At 34.9% G+C, this 19,042-nt stretch overlaps 1 long non-coding RNA gene across 1 annotated transcript; it reads left to right on the top strand.

Moving 5' to 3' along the window:
- The first annotated feature begins 227 nt into the window (after window positions 1-227).
- On the top strand, window positions 228-17,740 carry LOC135327349 (uncharacterized). Its single transcript, XR_010387464.1, has 3 exons — window positions 228-310; window positions 585-730; window positions 17,614-17,740. It is a non-coding gene; the product is annotated as an uncharacterized LOC135327349 (long non-coding RNA).
- Window positions 17,741-19,042: the final 1,302 nt, after the last annotated feature.

The following is a 19,042-nucleotide window of genomic DNA, read 5'->3' as shown; positions in this document are numbered from 1 at the left end:
TTGATTTCCTTAACTTGAGCCCAAATGCTAAAGATTTTTGGATAAGCTTTCTCATTACTTAAGCCAAAATCAATAAGAAAGAGCATCTTTTAATGAAAGAGCAGTTTGAGCAACGTACTTCAGAAATGGGGTCCTGTTCATCCTTTGCTTTACGAATCGATCTCCTTGGTTCCTTAAGTGAGGTCCAATTGGTTGACATTGTGGTTTGTCTTTGTGTGTAAACTTGCAGCCTCAGAAAAGAGAAGATGAGCTACAGAGACAGCAGAAGGAAACACTTTCTCTGCAACTGAAAAAAAGATATCTTACTGAGGTACTGCACTGTACACTGTGTGTTCTGCAAAATTCTTACCTTTTGTAGCCATTTTTCATTACATAATTTATGCTTTTCAGTTCTAACTGTTTGTCTGTGATTATTCCTTTGTGTGTTGTATTACATTATTTATATATGTTATATATTTAAATGTTACAATTAGTCTATTTGGAACTATCACCTTTTATGATTTTTCTGCATAAAATGCTCTCAGTGACAATACTCTGATCTTATTGCTTTGTTAACCCTTTAATTTGCTCTGGGTTTATTTCAGCTCTAGCCTCAAGAAATCAGAGTCACCAGCTCCAGACTGAACTGCATAAAATGAAATCTGAGATAAAAAATGAAGAGCTGAATTTGAAGAGCTACAGAATGAACTGGGTATATCCAGCTAGTTAAATGGGCAGGCCAAATGTTCAGGTACTGTACCAAGATATCAGTAACTGCCCTGAACTACATAAATTAAGCTGATTATGCCTTCACTTAATTAACTGAGAATGACCTATTGATCTATAGGCAGAATAAGATAGAGACTACATGCTGCACTGTACTAAATTTAAAGGTTTTCAATTAGTTCAACTATTGACTGCGACTACTTAAAAAAGAGTTTACTTTTATGTTTCATAGTAGGTTTTTAATTTAGTAAGTTATGTGAAAATGTTCTGTTTGTGTGCTCTGAATTATTTGAAAACTGATCTAGTGAAAAATATTTATTCAGCCAAATCCATAGTTTTTCCCCACGGCTGATTAACAGCATTAAGTATTCATATTTGAAACTGTTGTTATGACTTATTACAACTGTTGATTAATTATCTCCAAAATGTTAGTTTTCTCTAAATTTCAGTCACAATAATTTTGTTCGAAGGAAAATGTTGTATTGTCTTCTAATATGGGGGGGGGGTTGTTATGTAGAACTAGGGAGTGAAACAGTAAGTAGTTATAAAATAGTCTTTGCAGTAAACACACTTTCAGAAAATCATGCAGTTAGAAACTGAAGATAGCAAAGATTACAACGGTTAATAATACTACTGTGAATTTTGGAGAAAAGTAGTAAACCAAAAAGTGTTAGTGTACAATAGTAGAAGTATTGCATCACACTGATGAATCTTCAGTAGTGTTTCTTGAAGTGACACTCCCATCTGTTTTAAAAGAGAGATTATTTTAACCATAAAGAAAATAATAAAACATTCTACAGATAAGGAAATATCACATACGTTAAGCACAAAAATCCTCAAATACTCATGTTTGAGCCCTGGAACAAAATTTTCTTTAGCTCATTCTCAAGAGTAGATTTTTGAGGGTAATTTTACCATTCCACTTGTCCAAGATACATTTCTATGAAAAATGTTAAAGTAAAATATTTTTCAAAATGCATTTTCAAAAATTCAAAAATGCAATTTTAAAAAATGGTGCACTATATGGAAGGAGGGCATATAATGTCTTACCATACTTTTGGACTAGGTTACAATCATTATTCATGTAGTCTTGTAAACCCAGACACATTATTACAACATTTTATGTACACAACTTATAATGTGTACCTGCATATTTTTTTTAGTTTTTTAGCTTTTAAAATTGTAATGGTTCTTTGAGGTTTTCATCTTGATACATCTATGATATTCAGTTACCTTATGCCATGGCATCTATCTGAGGATTTATGATTAAACCTGCCCCTTGTAATTCAGTGATCACCTTATTAAAATATTCCCTGGGGTTTTCCCAGTCTGTGTTGAAGATGACTACACTGTCTACGTATGCAGCACTTATTTTTCCTTCAAATGTGGTCCATAAGCCTTTGATATGTTACTAGTCATACACAGAACACAAAAGGCATTGTAGTAAATTGATATAGGTCCCTAACTTCAGTACAGTTAGATCGTAGTGGCAGCCTCAACATCTGGTGCCCAGCTGCTGTCCAGCTGCTTTGACTATCACTGACTGACCAAGCCAGCTATCTGTTTTATCCCCCTTATTGACACTTATTAACTTGCAACTTGTTATTCTCCTGTAAGATAATTTCCATAGTTGTTTTGCTGACTTGCTTACTGATTCTTGCATTACTGATAATTAGCTTGTGAGTTTTACAGCTTGCCTAACACTTGTTTGGCTCTCAGTGTTTTACCTGCATTCTCCATTCAGTTAGTTTGTATTCACTCCTTACACCTCAGATCTTTAGCCCTTCCCCTCTTAGCCCATCTCCCTCTCCTTACCCTTCTTCTGCAAATATTTGCACGGGCCTATGTCTTTTTTCATCTTTCCTATTTCTCTTTGCCATTTCTAATTATCTGGCCCATTTTTAAGCCTCATATCTACCACTTAGATCTGTTTCTGTAGGAGGTCTTACTCTGTGGATTCTTCATATCCAGGATGGTCAGAAATAATGCTTTCAGCTATGTTAATTTTTCTCCTCCCTTTCTCTTTTCATCAGTTCAAAGCAGTTCATTCACTTCACCATCTTTTTTCTTTTCTCTGGCATCACAAACTTTAATCCACTCACTCACAGCCCTAAGTTATCCATGCTATTTATTTCTGCAACTTCTTTTCCCAAATTTCTGAGAAATTTCTCCAAATGCCTGTGACTGTGCCATCTGTTTTATTTTCTTCTTTATTAAGATAGTCTCACTGAGCAAACATTTCAAAATAAAGCACTAAGATCTTTTTTTCTTGTTCCATCATTTGGACCATGTCACTTTTAATTCTTCTCATTTTCTGTCTCATGAAATTCAAAATTTTTGCTGTGACTTTTGTGGGTTTTTCACATTTCTGTCACTTGTCATTTGCTGTGTCACTTTCTTTGTCACATATTTCAAATTCCTCCTTTCTTCCGGTGATGTAAAACTTAATTAGAAAAGTATTTGTCTCCTTCTTCATAGGCTGTCTCTCTATTTTTCCGTTATAATCTTGAAACATGCTGCGTTCTTCATGGATTCATTTTCCTTAAACTCATTCCTCTTAGCCCACTTTACTGTGATCTTTAAATAAATTGACCAGTCAGTGATTGCTAAATTTTGCAACAGTAGAAGAAAGCTGATAAATGACCCTCCCTTCTCCTTCTTGTCTCCCTGACAAGAATCCAGATCTTTGCATTGTGTTTGACCATCAAGTTTTACAGCTTGCATATTCATGTTGTCATATTTTAATTTGAGTGTTTTGCTCTCTCTTTCTCCTATTTATCACATTCACTTATGATTAACTTCAAATTGGATTACAGATTAATTTGGTCAGGAATCATGCCTACTTTTGTAATGTTTATATTAGCCCAGAATAAAAGGCTGCACCTATATTTTTTAATGTAACAGTAATAGGGAATCTCATGCTACCCGGGCACTCCCAAATATTTCTCAGGCTTGGTTCAGAAGTCTGTATGGGGAACGGCTCATTTCCAGTAGGCAGTCTACGTACCATGGACACAGCTGACCCATGACCATTGACCTTAGTGGCAAAGAACAGTTCCTGGCATGTTTAATTTACTGATATGGATGTAGCCAAAATGTCTTGATTCTGACTGACAGTTGATTGTTGCCTTAGCACAACCAATAGTAGTTCTACTAATAATTGCAACAATTTAGGTTGAGAGAGACAAGATAGAATTTGTAATATAATTTTGATAAACTAAGAGTAGCTATGAATGTAAGTCTTCCTAAATGATTAACAAATCATTTCCTTCTATGTAGCATGGGATGTAGTATATACTTTTCAGAAAATGATGCATAATTATTTCTGCCTAGATATTTGCATACCTATTAAAAATGGAGGGCTGCCACTAAAACCCCTTTTCTAGCACATTTTTGGCATGTAAGCTATCTGGTCATTGGAATTCCGAAGTCATTATCCTTGAAGGATATTTCAGCATTACAGGCAGTGACAGGTTTAGGCTTTAATACAGGTTTGCACACATATTTCCTCATTCTGACAAAATTCTTACAGCTGCATCACCCTTCATCCAAGGATATAATTCTTGGATTGTAGGTTTCTAGAAAAGGCACATTAAAGAAATTCAACTTTAGTGGTTACAGCTCATTACATCTGTTGTCTGTTCTTGAATGTTTCTGTTGGTTAGGCAAGAGAATAGGGAAATATGACAAAGAAGAACAGTTTGCCAGAAAATGTGACAAAGGAAACTATTTATGTCTTTTGCTTTAATACTTTCTTCATCTGTTGTCTGTCCTTATATCTTGCTTTCCCCCCACAGAGAGATGTGTTGCCATGTATTCTACCCTTTTATCACTGTATTTCTCTCTTTCTGAGAGTCTTTCTCTGTAGCTTTGGAAAGCTACTCTTCAGCCCAGAGCTTGCCTCAACAACAAAGTATTGTCAACACACCCAGGGCTTTATGATCTTCTTCCTAACCTCCCTTTGGAGCAGTTACTTCATCTTTAAGATGAGATGCCTAAGGCATCAGTTTATGCACTCCTGCACAACAAACTGTTTCTCTATTGCTGTTTTCTTTAGGTTTTATTCTCTTCTTTTTTATTTAATGTAGAGTATTTTCCAAGCAATTTTTTAAAATGAGATAATGCAGTTATAGTTGGACCTTGGCCCTAATGGGTATGTATGACTCGTTTATTCTCAAAGAAGTAGTAAATAGTTTGTCTGTGAGGTTTGCCCTCAGATACGCTGAACAGGTTCTCCTAGAATTCTTAAGAGTTCAGCAGGAAAAAGGCCTAGAAAAATGGAAAGATCTCCACTTAGTGAAAAGCTGAACTAAGATTCCACATTATCCTTGGAACTCTGAATTTGCATTTCACTGATGGGGGCTTTTCTACAGACTAACTGCTGAATGCTGTCTTGTAAGAGATCATGATTTTACATAAGCAAAGTCCTTTGAATGCTTGTCCATTTATATATTCACATTCTTGGAGTTTGCATTGCAGGCACGTTCTGACTTTGTATTAATAGCCACAGGTTGTGTCTAATCTTTCAAACTGTATGTAATAATAAAAAATTAATGAGTAATAGAAAATTTGTTCCTGGCAATTCGGAAGTATCTAAGAAAGAGATTCAGAAAAATAGAGGAAGAGAAAGGTTGGTAGTGAATTTATAAATGAGCAACACAATTGAAGAGCTGCAATAATTGATAAGTATCCTTTCTTTTTCAAGTGCTTCTTCATAGGTATGGAAGCACTTTTTTGCAAGTATGTGGCTTATTCTTAGCAGTATATTTCCTTTGTAGTGAAGGTTACCTGGAAATGAATCTTGAAATCTTCTTAGAAGAAAAGAATCATAGGACAGCTCTACCAAATGCATGCTTTGAATGTCTTGTCTTGGCAAAGTAATTGGTGGAAGTGAATATGCAGTTCCAAGTAGCCACTCTGCCAGTCTCAGTAGCACAGGTAATCTTCAGTGAAGATGCTAATATGGTTAACTCTCTGGCAGATTTCCCTTACAGCAAATCATCATGTTTTCTGTTATCACTTTGAACAATATCTTCCTAGAGATGTCCATGTCCTTTGATCTCTCTTTGGGAAAAACAGAAAACAAAGACATGGCTGTCCAAAGGATATATAGTCACTTTGGCTTTCGAGACAGGTCAAGTAGAGGGAACAAAAAGGTAAATTACTATCTTGACTCAAACTGAATTCTGATAAAATTGGGACAGAACTTCAGATGATTTTGGTATGCAGGGGAGAATATAAAAGTGATAGTCAAGAAGACATTTTCTTGGATAATTCATCAATGAGTAAGTGGTCAGTGGTTCAAAGACTGAACCACAAGCATACAGGAGATCATACTGAAATATGAGAGACCCTGTTAAGTATGAGGTATCAGACAAGAAAAAACAAATTAGGTAATTTAAAAATTGCAAGATGATAGAGGGAGGAAAGAAGTGAACAACTATGAATTACTAAGACGTGATTTAGCAGCTCCAAGTATCCTAACAGAGGAAATGGGAAAGCCCTTGCTCTTAAGAAAAAATATTGCACAAGGGAAGAAAGAGTATCATGTGCCCTAAAAATATACTTTTGGCAAAAAATCATTGTCTGAAGTACTTCGTAAACCAAGCACCAATGGTATAAGTCTATATAGAAACACTTGAAGAAAGGTCAGTAACTTTTCTTTAGTTACCTAATAGATAGATAACAATACCACTTTTGGATCCAGAAATAAATTTTGAATCTGTCCAGAATATTGATTTATATTTCCAATACAATATACAGTTTATGTGTCCAATAGTTATTTAACGCAGACAGTTTTTCCTGTATTCAGTATCTTCCATTGGGAGATTAAGTTTGTACATACTCTTAGAATGCTTAAAAACTTACTTTTAATTTAATAACTTTGCTTTCAGTTTTGTTTGTTAATCTTAGTAAAACTAAGATTTTTTCACAGTTTTAGCTCAACTTTTAGAGATCTAAATTTCTCCCACATGATTATTGAACATATTGCTTTTTGCTTTATTTGTCATTATGATGACTGAAGGACTAGTGTGGCAAAACTATTTCTGTGATCACTATGAAATACTTGTATTACAGATATAATTCCTTTTCCGAAGGACTGCTATAATTACAGACCCATAGGTAATGGCAATGATGTTATAGTTAAGACAAGTTACGTATTTATAAAAGTTTATTAAACTATTTGTATAATCATAACTTAACAAATGGTTATTCTGGGTTAGCCTAATCAGGATTTCATCTTCATACATGCTTTTTTTCCCCAGGGTTTTCACAATAGTAAAGAGTTATCAGAGAGAAGAATAATTATTTTAATTGTTTAATACAAGCTTTCAATAATATATGTTTTTCAATGTGCTAATATGTTGCTATACAAATCAAGATAGTTTATTGACAAATATATCAATTTTTAAAGTGAGTATTAAAACTGTATATGTTTGCATATAAAGGACTGTATACATGCAGCCATGAAGCTCACGTTACTACAACTTTTTGGATTCCTATTTATAAGCGTGCAGAAGAATCAGATACAAAATACTAATTTAGTTTGTCAGTCATATCCTGTGCTGATAAAATGTCATCTTGCAAAGAAAAAAAAAATATATCCTGCAAAAATACCCAACGCCCTGCATGTAAATAATGGAATTTTGAGTCTTTCCCAGATAAGACAGCTGTGTGGGTTTTCACTAGGGTTCTTCATTAATTCGCTTGACTAACTCCTAGGTTACACCATTGCAGATTGAAACACTGTACAGGCTATCAGATAGATGGAAATAAACTGTTAACCTAGGTCTCTGTTAACTGTCTAAGTTTTGGTCTAATTGCTGAATCAAAACCAAAAAGCGAAAACCATTTTTAATTTCCTTGCATAATTAAATAATACTGTAGGGGAAAGGAAACTTTTGCTGGACTTAAAAGAAATATTTTGTTTTTTTCCTATGGGCTTTTAAAATTTTATTTATTTTCAAAAGAGAAAAAATAAAGGGCTATATTGGCAAAATTGAAGAAGAGAATCCAATGATGTCTTTCCCTCCTTTGCATACACTGCAGAGGTTGTAGCAGTTATTGGGAGCTAAGGAGATGAGGTGTGACTGAAAGTGAACAGACTTGAAGTGGAATTGCTCCACCTTTTCTTTAAAATAAATCCACAGAAGATATCCTAAGTAGTCTAATACTCAGAGCTATGTCTTTATTTTTTTTTTTACCACACAAACTAATTAACTAAAACAAGATGACACTCTAAACAAGGAAAATACTAAACCTGTATGAATACTAACCTGTATGTAAACCTGTACGAAACCCTACCCTTTCCTTGCAGAGTAGGTTCTTTCCTCTAGGCTGGTTTCCAGTCCATCAGCTTTTGATGGCTTGTAGAATTCCCATGCTCAGATCTTCTCAGGAAAGTTGCAATCCCTTTGTCTTTCCTATGTTTCCACTTCCTTTTTCTTCACTTCTTCTCCAGAAAGGTCTCACTCGGAGTGCAGCAGTCAGGAGAGAATAGTTAGGCTACCTTATATGCTGTACAGCCAACAGCTTTTGAAATGAAGTGTAATATATGGTACAAATAAAGAAAATGAAAAATAAATGTTAGTTCTGCTACCTGCCATTGCACTAACTTTCTAATCCACCATCTGAAACAAGTACAGAAAGGATTTGCATTCAAGTCTCTTGCTGCACAGGCAAGTATTTTTGCCAGTGCAGAACATAAAGGAGAAGGTATTGTTCCTATTGTCCCTCACGTCTATAAATTAGACTTCAATTCTTTCCTGGAATCTGTCCTGAACAAATTAAATTAAATAGTTATGAGATTTCTGAACCTCTTCATAGTTGATGGCGAAACCCTTCACTGTATTAGAACTTAATTTATGAATTACTTTAGATACCTCCAAACTGCATTTTTTCATGAGTAAAAGATTTGCTGAAAAATTGACTTGCCCTAGTTTTCTGTTATGAGTTAAAAGAACTATCAAGATCAATCAGATTGGTATTAAGGGCTACAAAATACCCAAAGAAAAAGAAAAAAAAGTGTTTTAAAGATGAACTAAAAAAATAAAACTAATAAAAGAAAGTCTCTTTTTAAAGAGGATTTAGCACCATGTGGGATTACCCATATCATAGTATCTTTTTCTGTTCAGTTAGTATTCTCTTCTACACAAATTATATGTTAAAATCAGTTCTCAAATACACTTTGGTATGATATTAGCACACCTCTTCTCAGTGGGCTTTTCCAGAATTGACAGAAGTCAACTCGAGGGAACAGAGAAGCATAATAACATACATCACAGAAATACACGTGACAAGAGGAACTCAAGACTCTTAAAAGTAAACAAACACAACCTAAGGGAGCAGTAGGGTTTTGGAAGTAATGGATGGGGAAGGAGGGCTTGGGAGAGGTTAGTGAGAGCTGCGAGAGTGACAGGCTGGAAACAGCCAGAGGGGCTTTGGGGAACTGTGCAAGGATCAGAGAGAGATCTGCAGATGAGGACAAGAGTTTCTCTTCTCTTCCTCCAGGCCAGCAGTGCTCTTGGGTTATAGCTAGTTGAAGTAAGGTTACTATGGTCAGGGGGCAGGGAAGAAGCAGAGCTGCAAAGGAGAATAGGCCAGTATCACTAAATGTCAGGACTCATGACTTTTGCTGATGATGAAGTAAGTGGGTTAGAGAGGAGCACTGTCAGCTGTTTCCTACACGCTTTAGTCTTTTCTTGGGAAGCAGAAACAGCAAGCTATATGAAGTGGAGAATGGGATTGATTATTTGAGTGCTAGGAATTTGGGCTTATGCCTAAAGATAGCTTTGATGCATATAAAAATTGAATTGGAAATAAATGGCCAGTTCTGTTCTCCTCAAAGTTGAGTTGAGTTAGGCAAGACAAATGCTGGAATACTTTGCTTAAGAAAATAATCTCAAATTTCCCTAGAGATGTGACTATGTCAGTTCTCCTACCCATTTGTCTGAGAAAATTATAATGTATTGATACTATCTTCACTTCCCAAAACACACTTTGAATAATCATTCAGATTATTCAAAGTATGTTTTGGGAAGTGAGCATAGTAAGTAAATCATTTTGGAATAGAGATTGCAGAAATGGAACAGGACAGCATTGAAAGCGTCTTTCATAATTCAATGTTATAATCTTGCTTAAAGAAGTAGAAGTATTTTAGAGAGAATATGCTGAGATTACTTTAATCTCTGTTCTCAGATCATACTCAAAATGAGAATGTCTGGATATGTCTGAATATGTCTGAATACTCTGAATATGTTCATCAGATTCTAATATTTAGAGGATATATGTTAGGGTATATTCTAAATGGGAATCCTACATATATTTTTTATATCTATCTATCTATCTATTTATTTATTTAAATACTTATTACTTTTTCTGTAATATGACATTGACCTTTTTACATTTGTACTCCATAAGTGACACAACCTAATGGTATAAACAAAAAATACGTTGAGCAATGTATTGAATGTATTGAATGGATCCTCACCAAGTTTGCTGATGACAGCAAACTGGGAAAAGAGGTAGATACTTCAGATGGAAAAGCCAGCATACAGAGAGACCTGGGAATGAAGGAAGACTGGGCCAACAAGAATTGTTTAACTTCTAACAAAGATGAGCTGGAGTCTGGCTGGCTGGGGCACAGCTCTGTTGAAAAGGACCTGGGGTTTCAGGGGACAGCAAGCAAAATGTGAGCCAGCAGTGCACCCTTGCAGCAATAAAGGAAAACTATGTCCTGGGCTGCATCAGGGAGAGTTTGGCCAGAAGGTCAAAGGATGTGATTATTCCACTCTACTTGGATGCTTGTTAGGCCACACCTGGAAGAGGGTCCAGTTTTGGTTCTTCCCAGCTCCAGAGAGAAATTAGAAAATCGGAGAGGGTCCAGTGGAGGGCCACCAAGACGATTACTGTGTGGGAGAGCTTGACATACGAGGAAAGGTTGAAGTATTTGGGTTTGTTCAGCCTAGAGAAGAGAAGGCTCAGGGATGATCTAACCATAGTCTTTTGATATCTCAATGTTTAAGTGTAGGTAAGGAAGAGGGAGGTACTCTCTTTACAAAGATGCATGGTGACAGGAAAAGAAGCACAGAGCACAGACAGCTTCGGGGAAATTTCAGCTGATATAAGAAAAAAATTCTTCACCTTGAGAAAAATCAAACATTGCAGTACGTTGCCCAGAAAAGTGGTGGAATATTCTCATGGAAATATTCAAGATTTAGCTTGACAGGGCCCTTGATAATCTAATTTAAGGCTTTGCTTTTAACAGGTGTTTGGAACAGGTGATCTCTAAAGGTGCCTCCCAACGTAGACTTTTCTATGATTCTGAATAGTTCCTTTGACCAAATTAATGAGTTAAATTAAGTAACAAATGACAGCATGAATTCACTAGAAATGTCTTTCATTTTTTATGTTTAAAGTAAGATATGCCAGCATTCAAACTTTTTGTGATGATTACATTACCTTTTTTGTGTGGAGTTCTTTTGAGTTCATTTTCCAGTTTGTCACAGTGACTTGCCGTCTTTTAAGTGCTTTGCTAACTACAATATGATGAGGTCTGTACTCATTTACGGACAGTAAAAATTAATACTTCAGTAATTTGGTAAACACTGTGATAGTCTGTGTGAGAAAGCTGTAGATTTTCTGAAGGGTTCTTAGAGGCCCATTGGGCTTTAAAATGGGGCCAGTTTTGATTTCTTTTAAGTTCTTTCAGGCTTAAAGATTGGCACAGCTTTTTTTTTTTTAACCTTCTTTGTTTCTATTTGAGAGGTTTTTTCTTTTCTTGAACTATTCATATCGACTCTGATTTTAAGAATTCTGCTAAGTAATATTATATTTATTGACCATCTGTATCCAACAGCAACTACAAAACACATACAAATCATGATGTGAAATTCTAAGGTCTGTAATGAAGATCAGAGTAATTTTGGACAACATGATTGTAACAAACTTTTTCAATACTTATGGTTAGATGATACAGACTAGTACACTAAAAAAAAGTCTTTTTGCACTATTTTAACTAGTTGAGTTCCAGCAAAATCTAATCATGCTAGCTGTCTGTCATATCCCAGTTCCCTCATATTAAATTTATAACAATCTGCATATGAACTTGAGTTTGGAACTTATGTATACCATTGTTCAAAAAATTTTAGAAAACGGAGGTTAAATCTGGCATTCATGCCTGACAGCATGAAATGTGGTTGAGGAATTTGCAAATAACATAGATATTTGCATTTTTGCAGTAGAGAATGTAGGGAAAAAAGTTCACTTAAGTAGATGATTATCTATGTCAGCTCTTCATTTTAATCTGGGGAAATCTGATGTAGATAAAGTAGGTGCACATCAGAGACAAAGATCTTGAGGATCTTAAACCTTTACAGAAAATATTTTCTTTGTCACTTGTCCCGCTGAAGTGTAGTGCAGTCAATACCTAATTGTTTTATACAGGAAGATCACCATTTGCCCCTCTTACAATTTAAGACTTAAACTGTCCTACTGTGAAAAGGATGAGACACCTAGATCATAAAATGTTTGGTGTTGTAGAATATGCTTAATGTTATTTTTTCTTTGCATTTCTAAGTTCTTTTTAATTTTCTTTTGTCCATTGTTTTTGAGAATAACGTGGCAGTGCACATTTAACCCTGTTGCATGTTATTATTTAATCTCTTATTGAATTATAATTCTCGTGTTTATATCTTGTCAAGTTCTTCTTAAGAGATAGTAACAAGATAAGTAACAAGATAATTCTCTTCGTATACCTAGTTATCATCCTAACTGTCGTGATTAACACTTGGAGATTAGTTATAAATAAACTAGATGCAAATAATGACTGAAATAATACATGAAAAATTCCTGGCAGGCTTCCCTTGCTCATTTCACAACCTTTCATTTTGTCACTGTAAAAAATGACCAAGCTTTTGGGCATGAAGGAAATCAGGTTTTACAGCAAGTAAAGTTTTCAACAGATTTGAAAATCTAAGTTAACAAAACATGTGTAACTGCTATAAAATCTGACCTTATTCATGCTCAAAGCCTCTGTCATATGTGATCACATTTTCAATCCCTCCTCTAATAATTTCAAATTCAAAAGTTAGATACAAATCTGAAAGATAATTTGATCTTTATAAGTTTTGTGAAAAACAGCAGGTAGATAGCAGAAAGAAATTCAAAATGCAACTCCCTTTGAGAGAAAGGTAGCTGTTAGGTCATCTGAGTATGAGTAAGCAGATTAAACACAAAGACCTGATGAGGATCAGAGGAGCAATGAAATAGGTAGAGAAATCTTTGTAAATCAGTGGAGCCCAGTGAACCGGCTGCTCCTCAAAGCATCAGAAGAGAACGATTTTCCCACTGTCCCTTGGTGACATCCACCAAGATGACTTAACAAAGATAATCTCCCTGGAGTGCCATGCACTACAGGGGTGTAGGACTTGTGATATGCAAGAGGAACATAATTTTGGAACAGAGGAAAGACAATTTGGAGACTGTGTAAAACTTATAATGGGATGTGTTGAGAAAGAGCAACAACAAGGAAAGGAAGGCATCAAGGTAGATTTGGCAGGAACAACTTTTAGAGTGGAGGGAAGGGGAGGAAGAAGAAGCTGGTTGATGTGTAAGGAAGTACTGTCCATCATCCTTGTCTGACTGAGCCCTGCATTTGGTCACCTCAGTCGATCCTGTGTTTGTATTAAATCCTATTTCTAACTGTCCTGTGTAGGCGCACTCTCTATCCTGAGCCTGTGCATGTGAATGCCAGCAAACTCCAAGCTGGACTAGCTGATTAGTAGGAAGAGGTCTTAGTGCCAGCCACTAGAGAAAGACACTGTGAATCTGAGGGACCCAGGGGTCTGGGTGCCAGCAAGTGGAGAGATCAGGGTCTAGGGACTCAGCTTAGACTGTGCGTCTAAGGCTGTTTACTGGAGAGACCTGTAATGTGTGTGCATGTGTGTGTGTGAGAGAACTAGCAAACGTAAGTCAGACCAGCTGAGAAGTAGGAATAGAGGTCTGAGTGCCAGCCACTGGAGTGAGACCATGAATCCAAGGGAGCTGGAGGCCAAGCAACTGGAAGAAACCAGGATCTAGGGGCCAGCTATAGGATAGACTGATGCTGCATGTGTGATCCCACTGATGGACTTCAGCCCTGATAAGACAGAGAGGAGGAACAGGCTTGGGCTGTTGGTGGAGTTTATGCTTACGTGAGGGCTGCTTGTGTTGAAGTGGGTGCCAAAAAAGGCCCCCACCATGGTGTACCTGTGTAGCTGGCCAGGTGTGTATTGTTTGCAGTGTGTGTGTGTGTGTGTGTGTGTGTGTGTGTGTGTGTGCGTGCGTGTGTGCTGGGGATGCTTTCTGGGAATACCTGCTCCTGCTTGGACCTGAGGACACGGAGCTGTGGCAGCCTCGCCTGTGTCAGGATCAGACAAGAGAAATTCCCAACGTCCACTGGATTCGGCTACCCCTAACTGAGCTGTTACGTGTCCCATTTAGCAGCACCTGGCTGGCTTGCCTGTCAACATGGCAGTGATAGACTTCATCTGGCAGTAGTTGCTCCCACTCAGTGGAGTTGAAGAAATGAAGTAGGTAACAAATGATAAAACTTTATAGGAAATTAGGTTTCATTAATATTTCTGCTTATGAAACCAGTAGTTTATATGGCTAATCTGCCTGAATATACATATATATACACATATATACATATATATGTGTGTGTGTATGTAGCTTTTTTTTTTTTTTTTTTTTTTTTTTTTTTTTTTTTTACCAGAAGGAAGGTATCATGCTCTGTCTGGATAACAAAAAGTATTTTACCAGCATTTCATGAGTTGCATCAGAATCAAAGGAACTTTGGACTGAACATAGCTTTTCTTCTTCTGTCACTTTCATTGTGTCCTGATATCTTGAGTTCAAGTAAAAAGTGTGCAATACGCATTGTTTAAGCATTCTGACATTTTTGTTTCAGATCTTTAAACTTTATTTCAGATCTATAAATATAAATAAGCCAATATCTATGCTTCAACTAATTTTAAAGCTGTATATGACTTGGAAAATTTTTTAGCAAGGTAAACATTGCTACTATCTCTGAAATTCTACTGACTTGAAAAGAAGTCAGTATTTGTGTTTTAGATTTTACAAAGGTTTTTCAAAGGCCTATTTAGAGCAAGTTAAAATAAGTTTTCCAATAGAGCCTGTTGCAAAATGTTGCTAATTGACTTGCCATTTACCAGTCTTTTAATTTTTTTTTAGAAATGGTCATGGTACTCACAGTCTCCTTTTCTTGATTGGTTGTGGTTTTTAGTGTGCTCAAATGTCTTAGAAAAAAACAATTAAAACTGTAAAATTAGCCTTTGTTAGAAAACTCCATTGAGAAAAACCCTCTTCATGAGAAAAGGAAATTGAAGCACTGAGTTCTTATTTTGAGACAATGTCAACAGAGTTGAAAAATGTAGCTTTTAATGCACAAAATTTAATATTGCTTAAAGATTATATTCAGAAATGTGTTTGTTAGTGATAACTATAATGTATTATTTTGCTAGAAGTCATTTTCAGAAAATTTTTGTTTGAAAAGTGTTTGTATTTCTTAAACTCGGATGCATAAACCTAGGTTCTCAAGTATATTTTAGCTACATAAAACCTGATTATGAACAATAGTGCTTTACACAAGACAGTGCTTAAGATTGTGCACCTTTTCTTTTTTTTTCTTTTTTTTTTTAAGAAGGTAAACTACTGTTTTGAAGCCAGTAGTTAAGTATATGTTTAAATGTTATGCTGGATAAGTCACCATGTCAGCATCTTCCCATGATGGACTCCTGAGATAAACACAATTTTAGTTATAACCTTGCCAGTTGCGAATGCATATTCTCCTAGAGATAACTTCTTACAGCTTCTACACAGACACAACCCACTCTCTGAAAGTGACAGTAAAATTCACACTCAAAGTAGCAAAGAGAAATTATTGAAAAAAATTAATAGATTATTTTCTTGTAGTAATACTAATTCAAGGAATAATTACTAGAGTTCTTAAAAGATCAGTAAATACCAGAGGAATGGTTAATCAGGCTGATGGCAAAAAGAAACGTTAAAAATATTGGTTTTGCCAAATAGTGCATTTAATCATAATGTTATCGTAACATATTTTACATACAACATGTATGGACTGCGTTTTTTTTTTTTGTCTGTGGAATTTTATTGTAGAGCTAGAATGAAATTCTTTTTGCTCTTTGCATTATTTGTCACTTTTAATATCTTTAGTGATTCTTGAAATATTTGGTGCTGCAAATATGGCCTGTCATTTCAACAAATGGACTGATTGAATCTGTCACACTGGTGGAATTTACAGTAAATTCACTGCAGCACAAGTGAAACCATGAGAAGTTTTATTGTGTGAAATGGCTGAATATAAGATTCATCTCATTTCATCAAAATGCTATCTTTTCATATGCTCTTTAAGTGATAGTACAAAAGAAGAAAATTCATTTATCCACAATCTGCGCAGTAGATTCATTAAGAATACTTACATCAGTATTGATCTATTTTTAAATATCCAAATAAAAGCAGAAATACTTTTAACCAAAACTGAAGCACTTTTAAAATGTTTGGCTGTAAATCCTTTTTCAAGCAGTATCTGTTGAATGTTTTTCTGACCTACAGAAAAACAAGATTTTATTCCAGGAAGTCCAAATGACTTTTTAATTTTGGTTTTGCTCTTAATTCCAACTTACTTGAAGACTGACTATCAACTATTGACTTGAACGTTAGTGGTTAAATCCAAGATGTTTAAAACAAAAGCTGTTACACAGAAACAAAGCTTATTGCTATATTAGGCAAAGGTTTATTAATTGGTCTAATACAACATTTAGAATAAATAATTGTCAATTTTTGGTCACTGTCTTAGTTAAAACACATGGACAATTTTTTCCCAATAAAACAGAGTTAAAGATGACATTTTTTCTGAGTTATATTACAATAAATGATTGTTTTACATAGATAGATATTGCTTTCTTTGTAATGAATTTTGTTATACTTTGTTCCTTACCACTGTTTGACTGAGGATATTTTCCTTGTGCAAGCAGACATGTTTCAGTGCTTATTTTGCTTTGTTAAGCCTAATAGTTAACTTTGTTATTCTGCCTATATGAATACTAACACTGTAATAAAAATCATTTTAATAGTCCTGTAAAGCAGACCACATAAACCAAGAACATTTATTTTCAGTGAAGACATGTGCTAATTTTTTATTAAGAGATACATTAAACATTGATATATCCAACCTCTGATTGAACCTTCAGAGTTGTCATATATAGGGGTAGCTGAAGATTTATTATGCAATATAAAATTAGGCGTATACAGTAAGCTTCATAATAAATGACCTTTGCAGACTGGAGAGTGCCACAAAGAATAGTTCTTTTGTTGCACAATAGAAAGGAATTTGAAAAAAACAAATGTAAAAATATTTAAAAATGAATTTAAGGTATTAAAAGTTGGAAAACAAAAATAGGAAATTTTTTTAAAGAAAAAACCAAATTGTTTCCTGAAGAGAAAATATATACTATTAAAGTCTGTCTTTCAGTGATGGAAAAATCTAAATATAGTAGTTAGCCAAATATCTTTTGGCAACACTTTTTTGATATGCTATAGGTAAGAATACTGCTAAATGATGAGATAATAACTCTGACCAGTTTAAATTTTATAATATATCAGGAAATGTTTATTAAAAATATATTAGAAAGCTCACTACAAAATGATTTCTTTGGTGCACATGATGTGTAAGTTAATGGAACAATAAGACTTTGGTAGAAGTAAATATGTATTAAAAGGTAAAGCAGCTATAGAGAAGGGCAGAAAGGTTAACTTTATTGTAGCATACTTAGATCATTACTTATTCTTACATCTGTCTTTTCTGTTTATTTAAATACACAGCTGGCAGACCTAAAGACGATTGTTCAGCAGCACAGGCAGCCTTCATTGGACAATCAGAATGTGCCTAAGCTGAAGAAGCTTGCTGGCATGACGCCTTTGTCACTCTTAAATCTGATTTCACAGAACTTGAAAAGAAGGTACGTAAAAGCTTTAATACAGCTTAGCCACAAAATAGGACTGACAAAAGATTTCATAGCAAAATTATCACAAGCAATATGCAAGGTATTTTTAATATAATGTTGTCTCTGAAGCCTGAATAATTCTGATTTTATTTAGTTTTGACTATAGAAACACCACTAATTACACTATAGTAGATCTATAAATGGGGTGGAAGAAGGTTTAAATAAAAACACTGCTTTTTCCTGATTAATTTGGTGTAGATACCTAGAATTATTATAAAGAAAGATATGCCATTGTGTAGCTTATGTTTTTATTGAACAAAATTGGTAGACCTAGGTGCAGACCTTTTTTACTTTTTAAGAATAGAAAATGTGGCAGCATTGTGAGAATGAAACTTTTTTCTCTATATAAACTCACACTCTTTAAAAGTAGGTCTACAAGTTTACTGTTAAGGACCATACTTTCATTACAGAGCATGCAGGTCCTAATCCATAACTAACACTTTATGTATACCATAATTTATATCAGAATAAACAAAATTAAAAATACAATTAAAAAGATTAAGCTGGGACTATTTTTCAGAAGAGAGTTAGTAAAGACTCTTTACCCTTTGTGAAATGAGTTGGTAATGTCTAAGCTGTAAGTAAAGAGTTAGCGTTGTGTCACTGGAATTGTGTAAAGTGTTGTGTATGGTTTTTGACAATTTCACCCAAAAGAAAAACCATTATTCTACAATAAGCTAGTGGCATATTATCTAAATAATGGTTATAGTTTGCATTATTCCTACCTGTGATGCACCTGGCCAAAGCACAGAGGCTTCACTGCAAGTTAGTAATTTTGTTTTGTTTCATAAAACTGAAAATAACCTACTTGCTGCAGTCTAGCAACTGGATAGATGAAATGGATGTCCTAAATACTATTAAAAATACCTTTAACTAGTTAACAATACCAAAAAACTCTAGAAAATCTGGAAAAATATAATTTTAATTAATAAAATCTACAGGGACTTGGTTTATTAAATTGATGGGCATCTGTCTCCAGTACATATAGTATGCATAGACTGCACCCTTCAAGATTATCAGCTTCCTGGTAGCTTTTCTCAGGAAGCAGGGAAAGGGAGTGCATATACATCTCCAGAACAATTTCTCAGCTTGGGTTGGGTTACATCTATATACAATGTGCATGTCGTACAATCTAGGTCATAATGTCCCTGCATTTTCATTTTCTGTAAAGAATGTCCATTGTGGAAAGTATAAATTCATTGACTTTAGTCTTCAGCTCGTATAAATGTCACTTTAAAACTTGCACT

This window comes from Dromaius novaehollandiae, chromosome 2, assembly GCF_036370855.1.
Source record: "Dromaius novaehollandiae isolate bDroNov1 chromosome 2, bDroNov1.hap1, whole genome shotgun sequence".
In the NCBI taxonomy this organism is placed as follows: domain Eukaryota; kingdom Metazoa; phylum Chordata; class Aves; order Casuariiformes; family Dromaiidae; genus Dromaius; species Dromaius novaehollandiae.
Note: the sequence above shows the minus strand (reverse complement) of the source record. Positions and strands in the feature narration are given on the sequence as shown.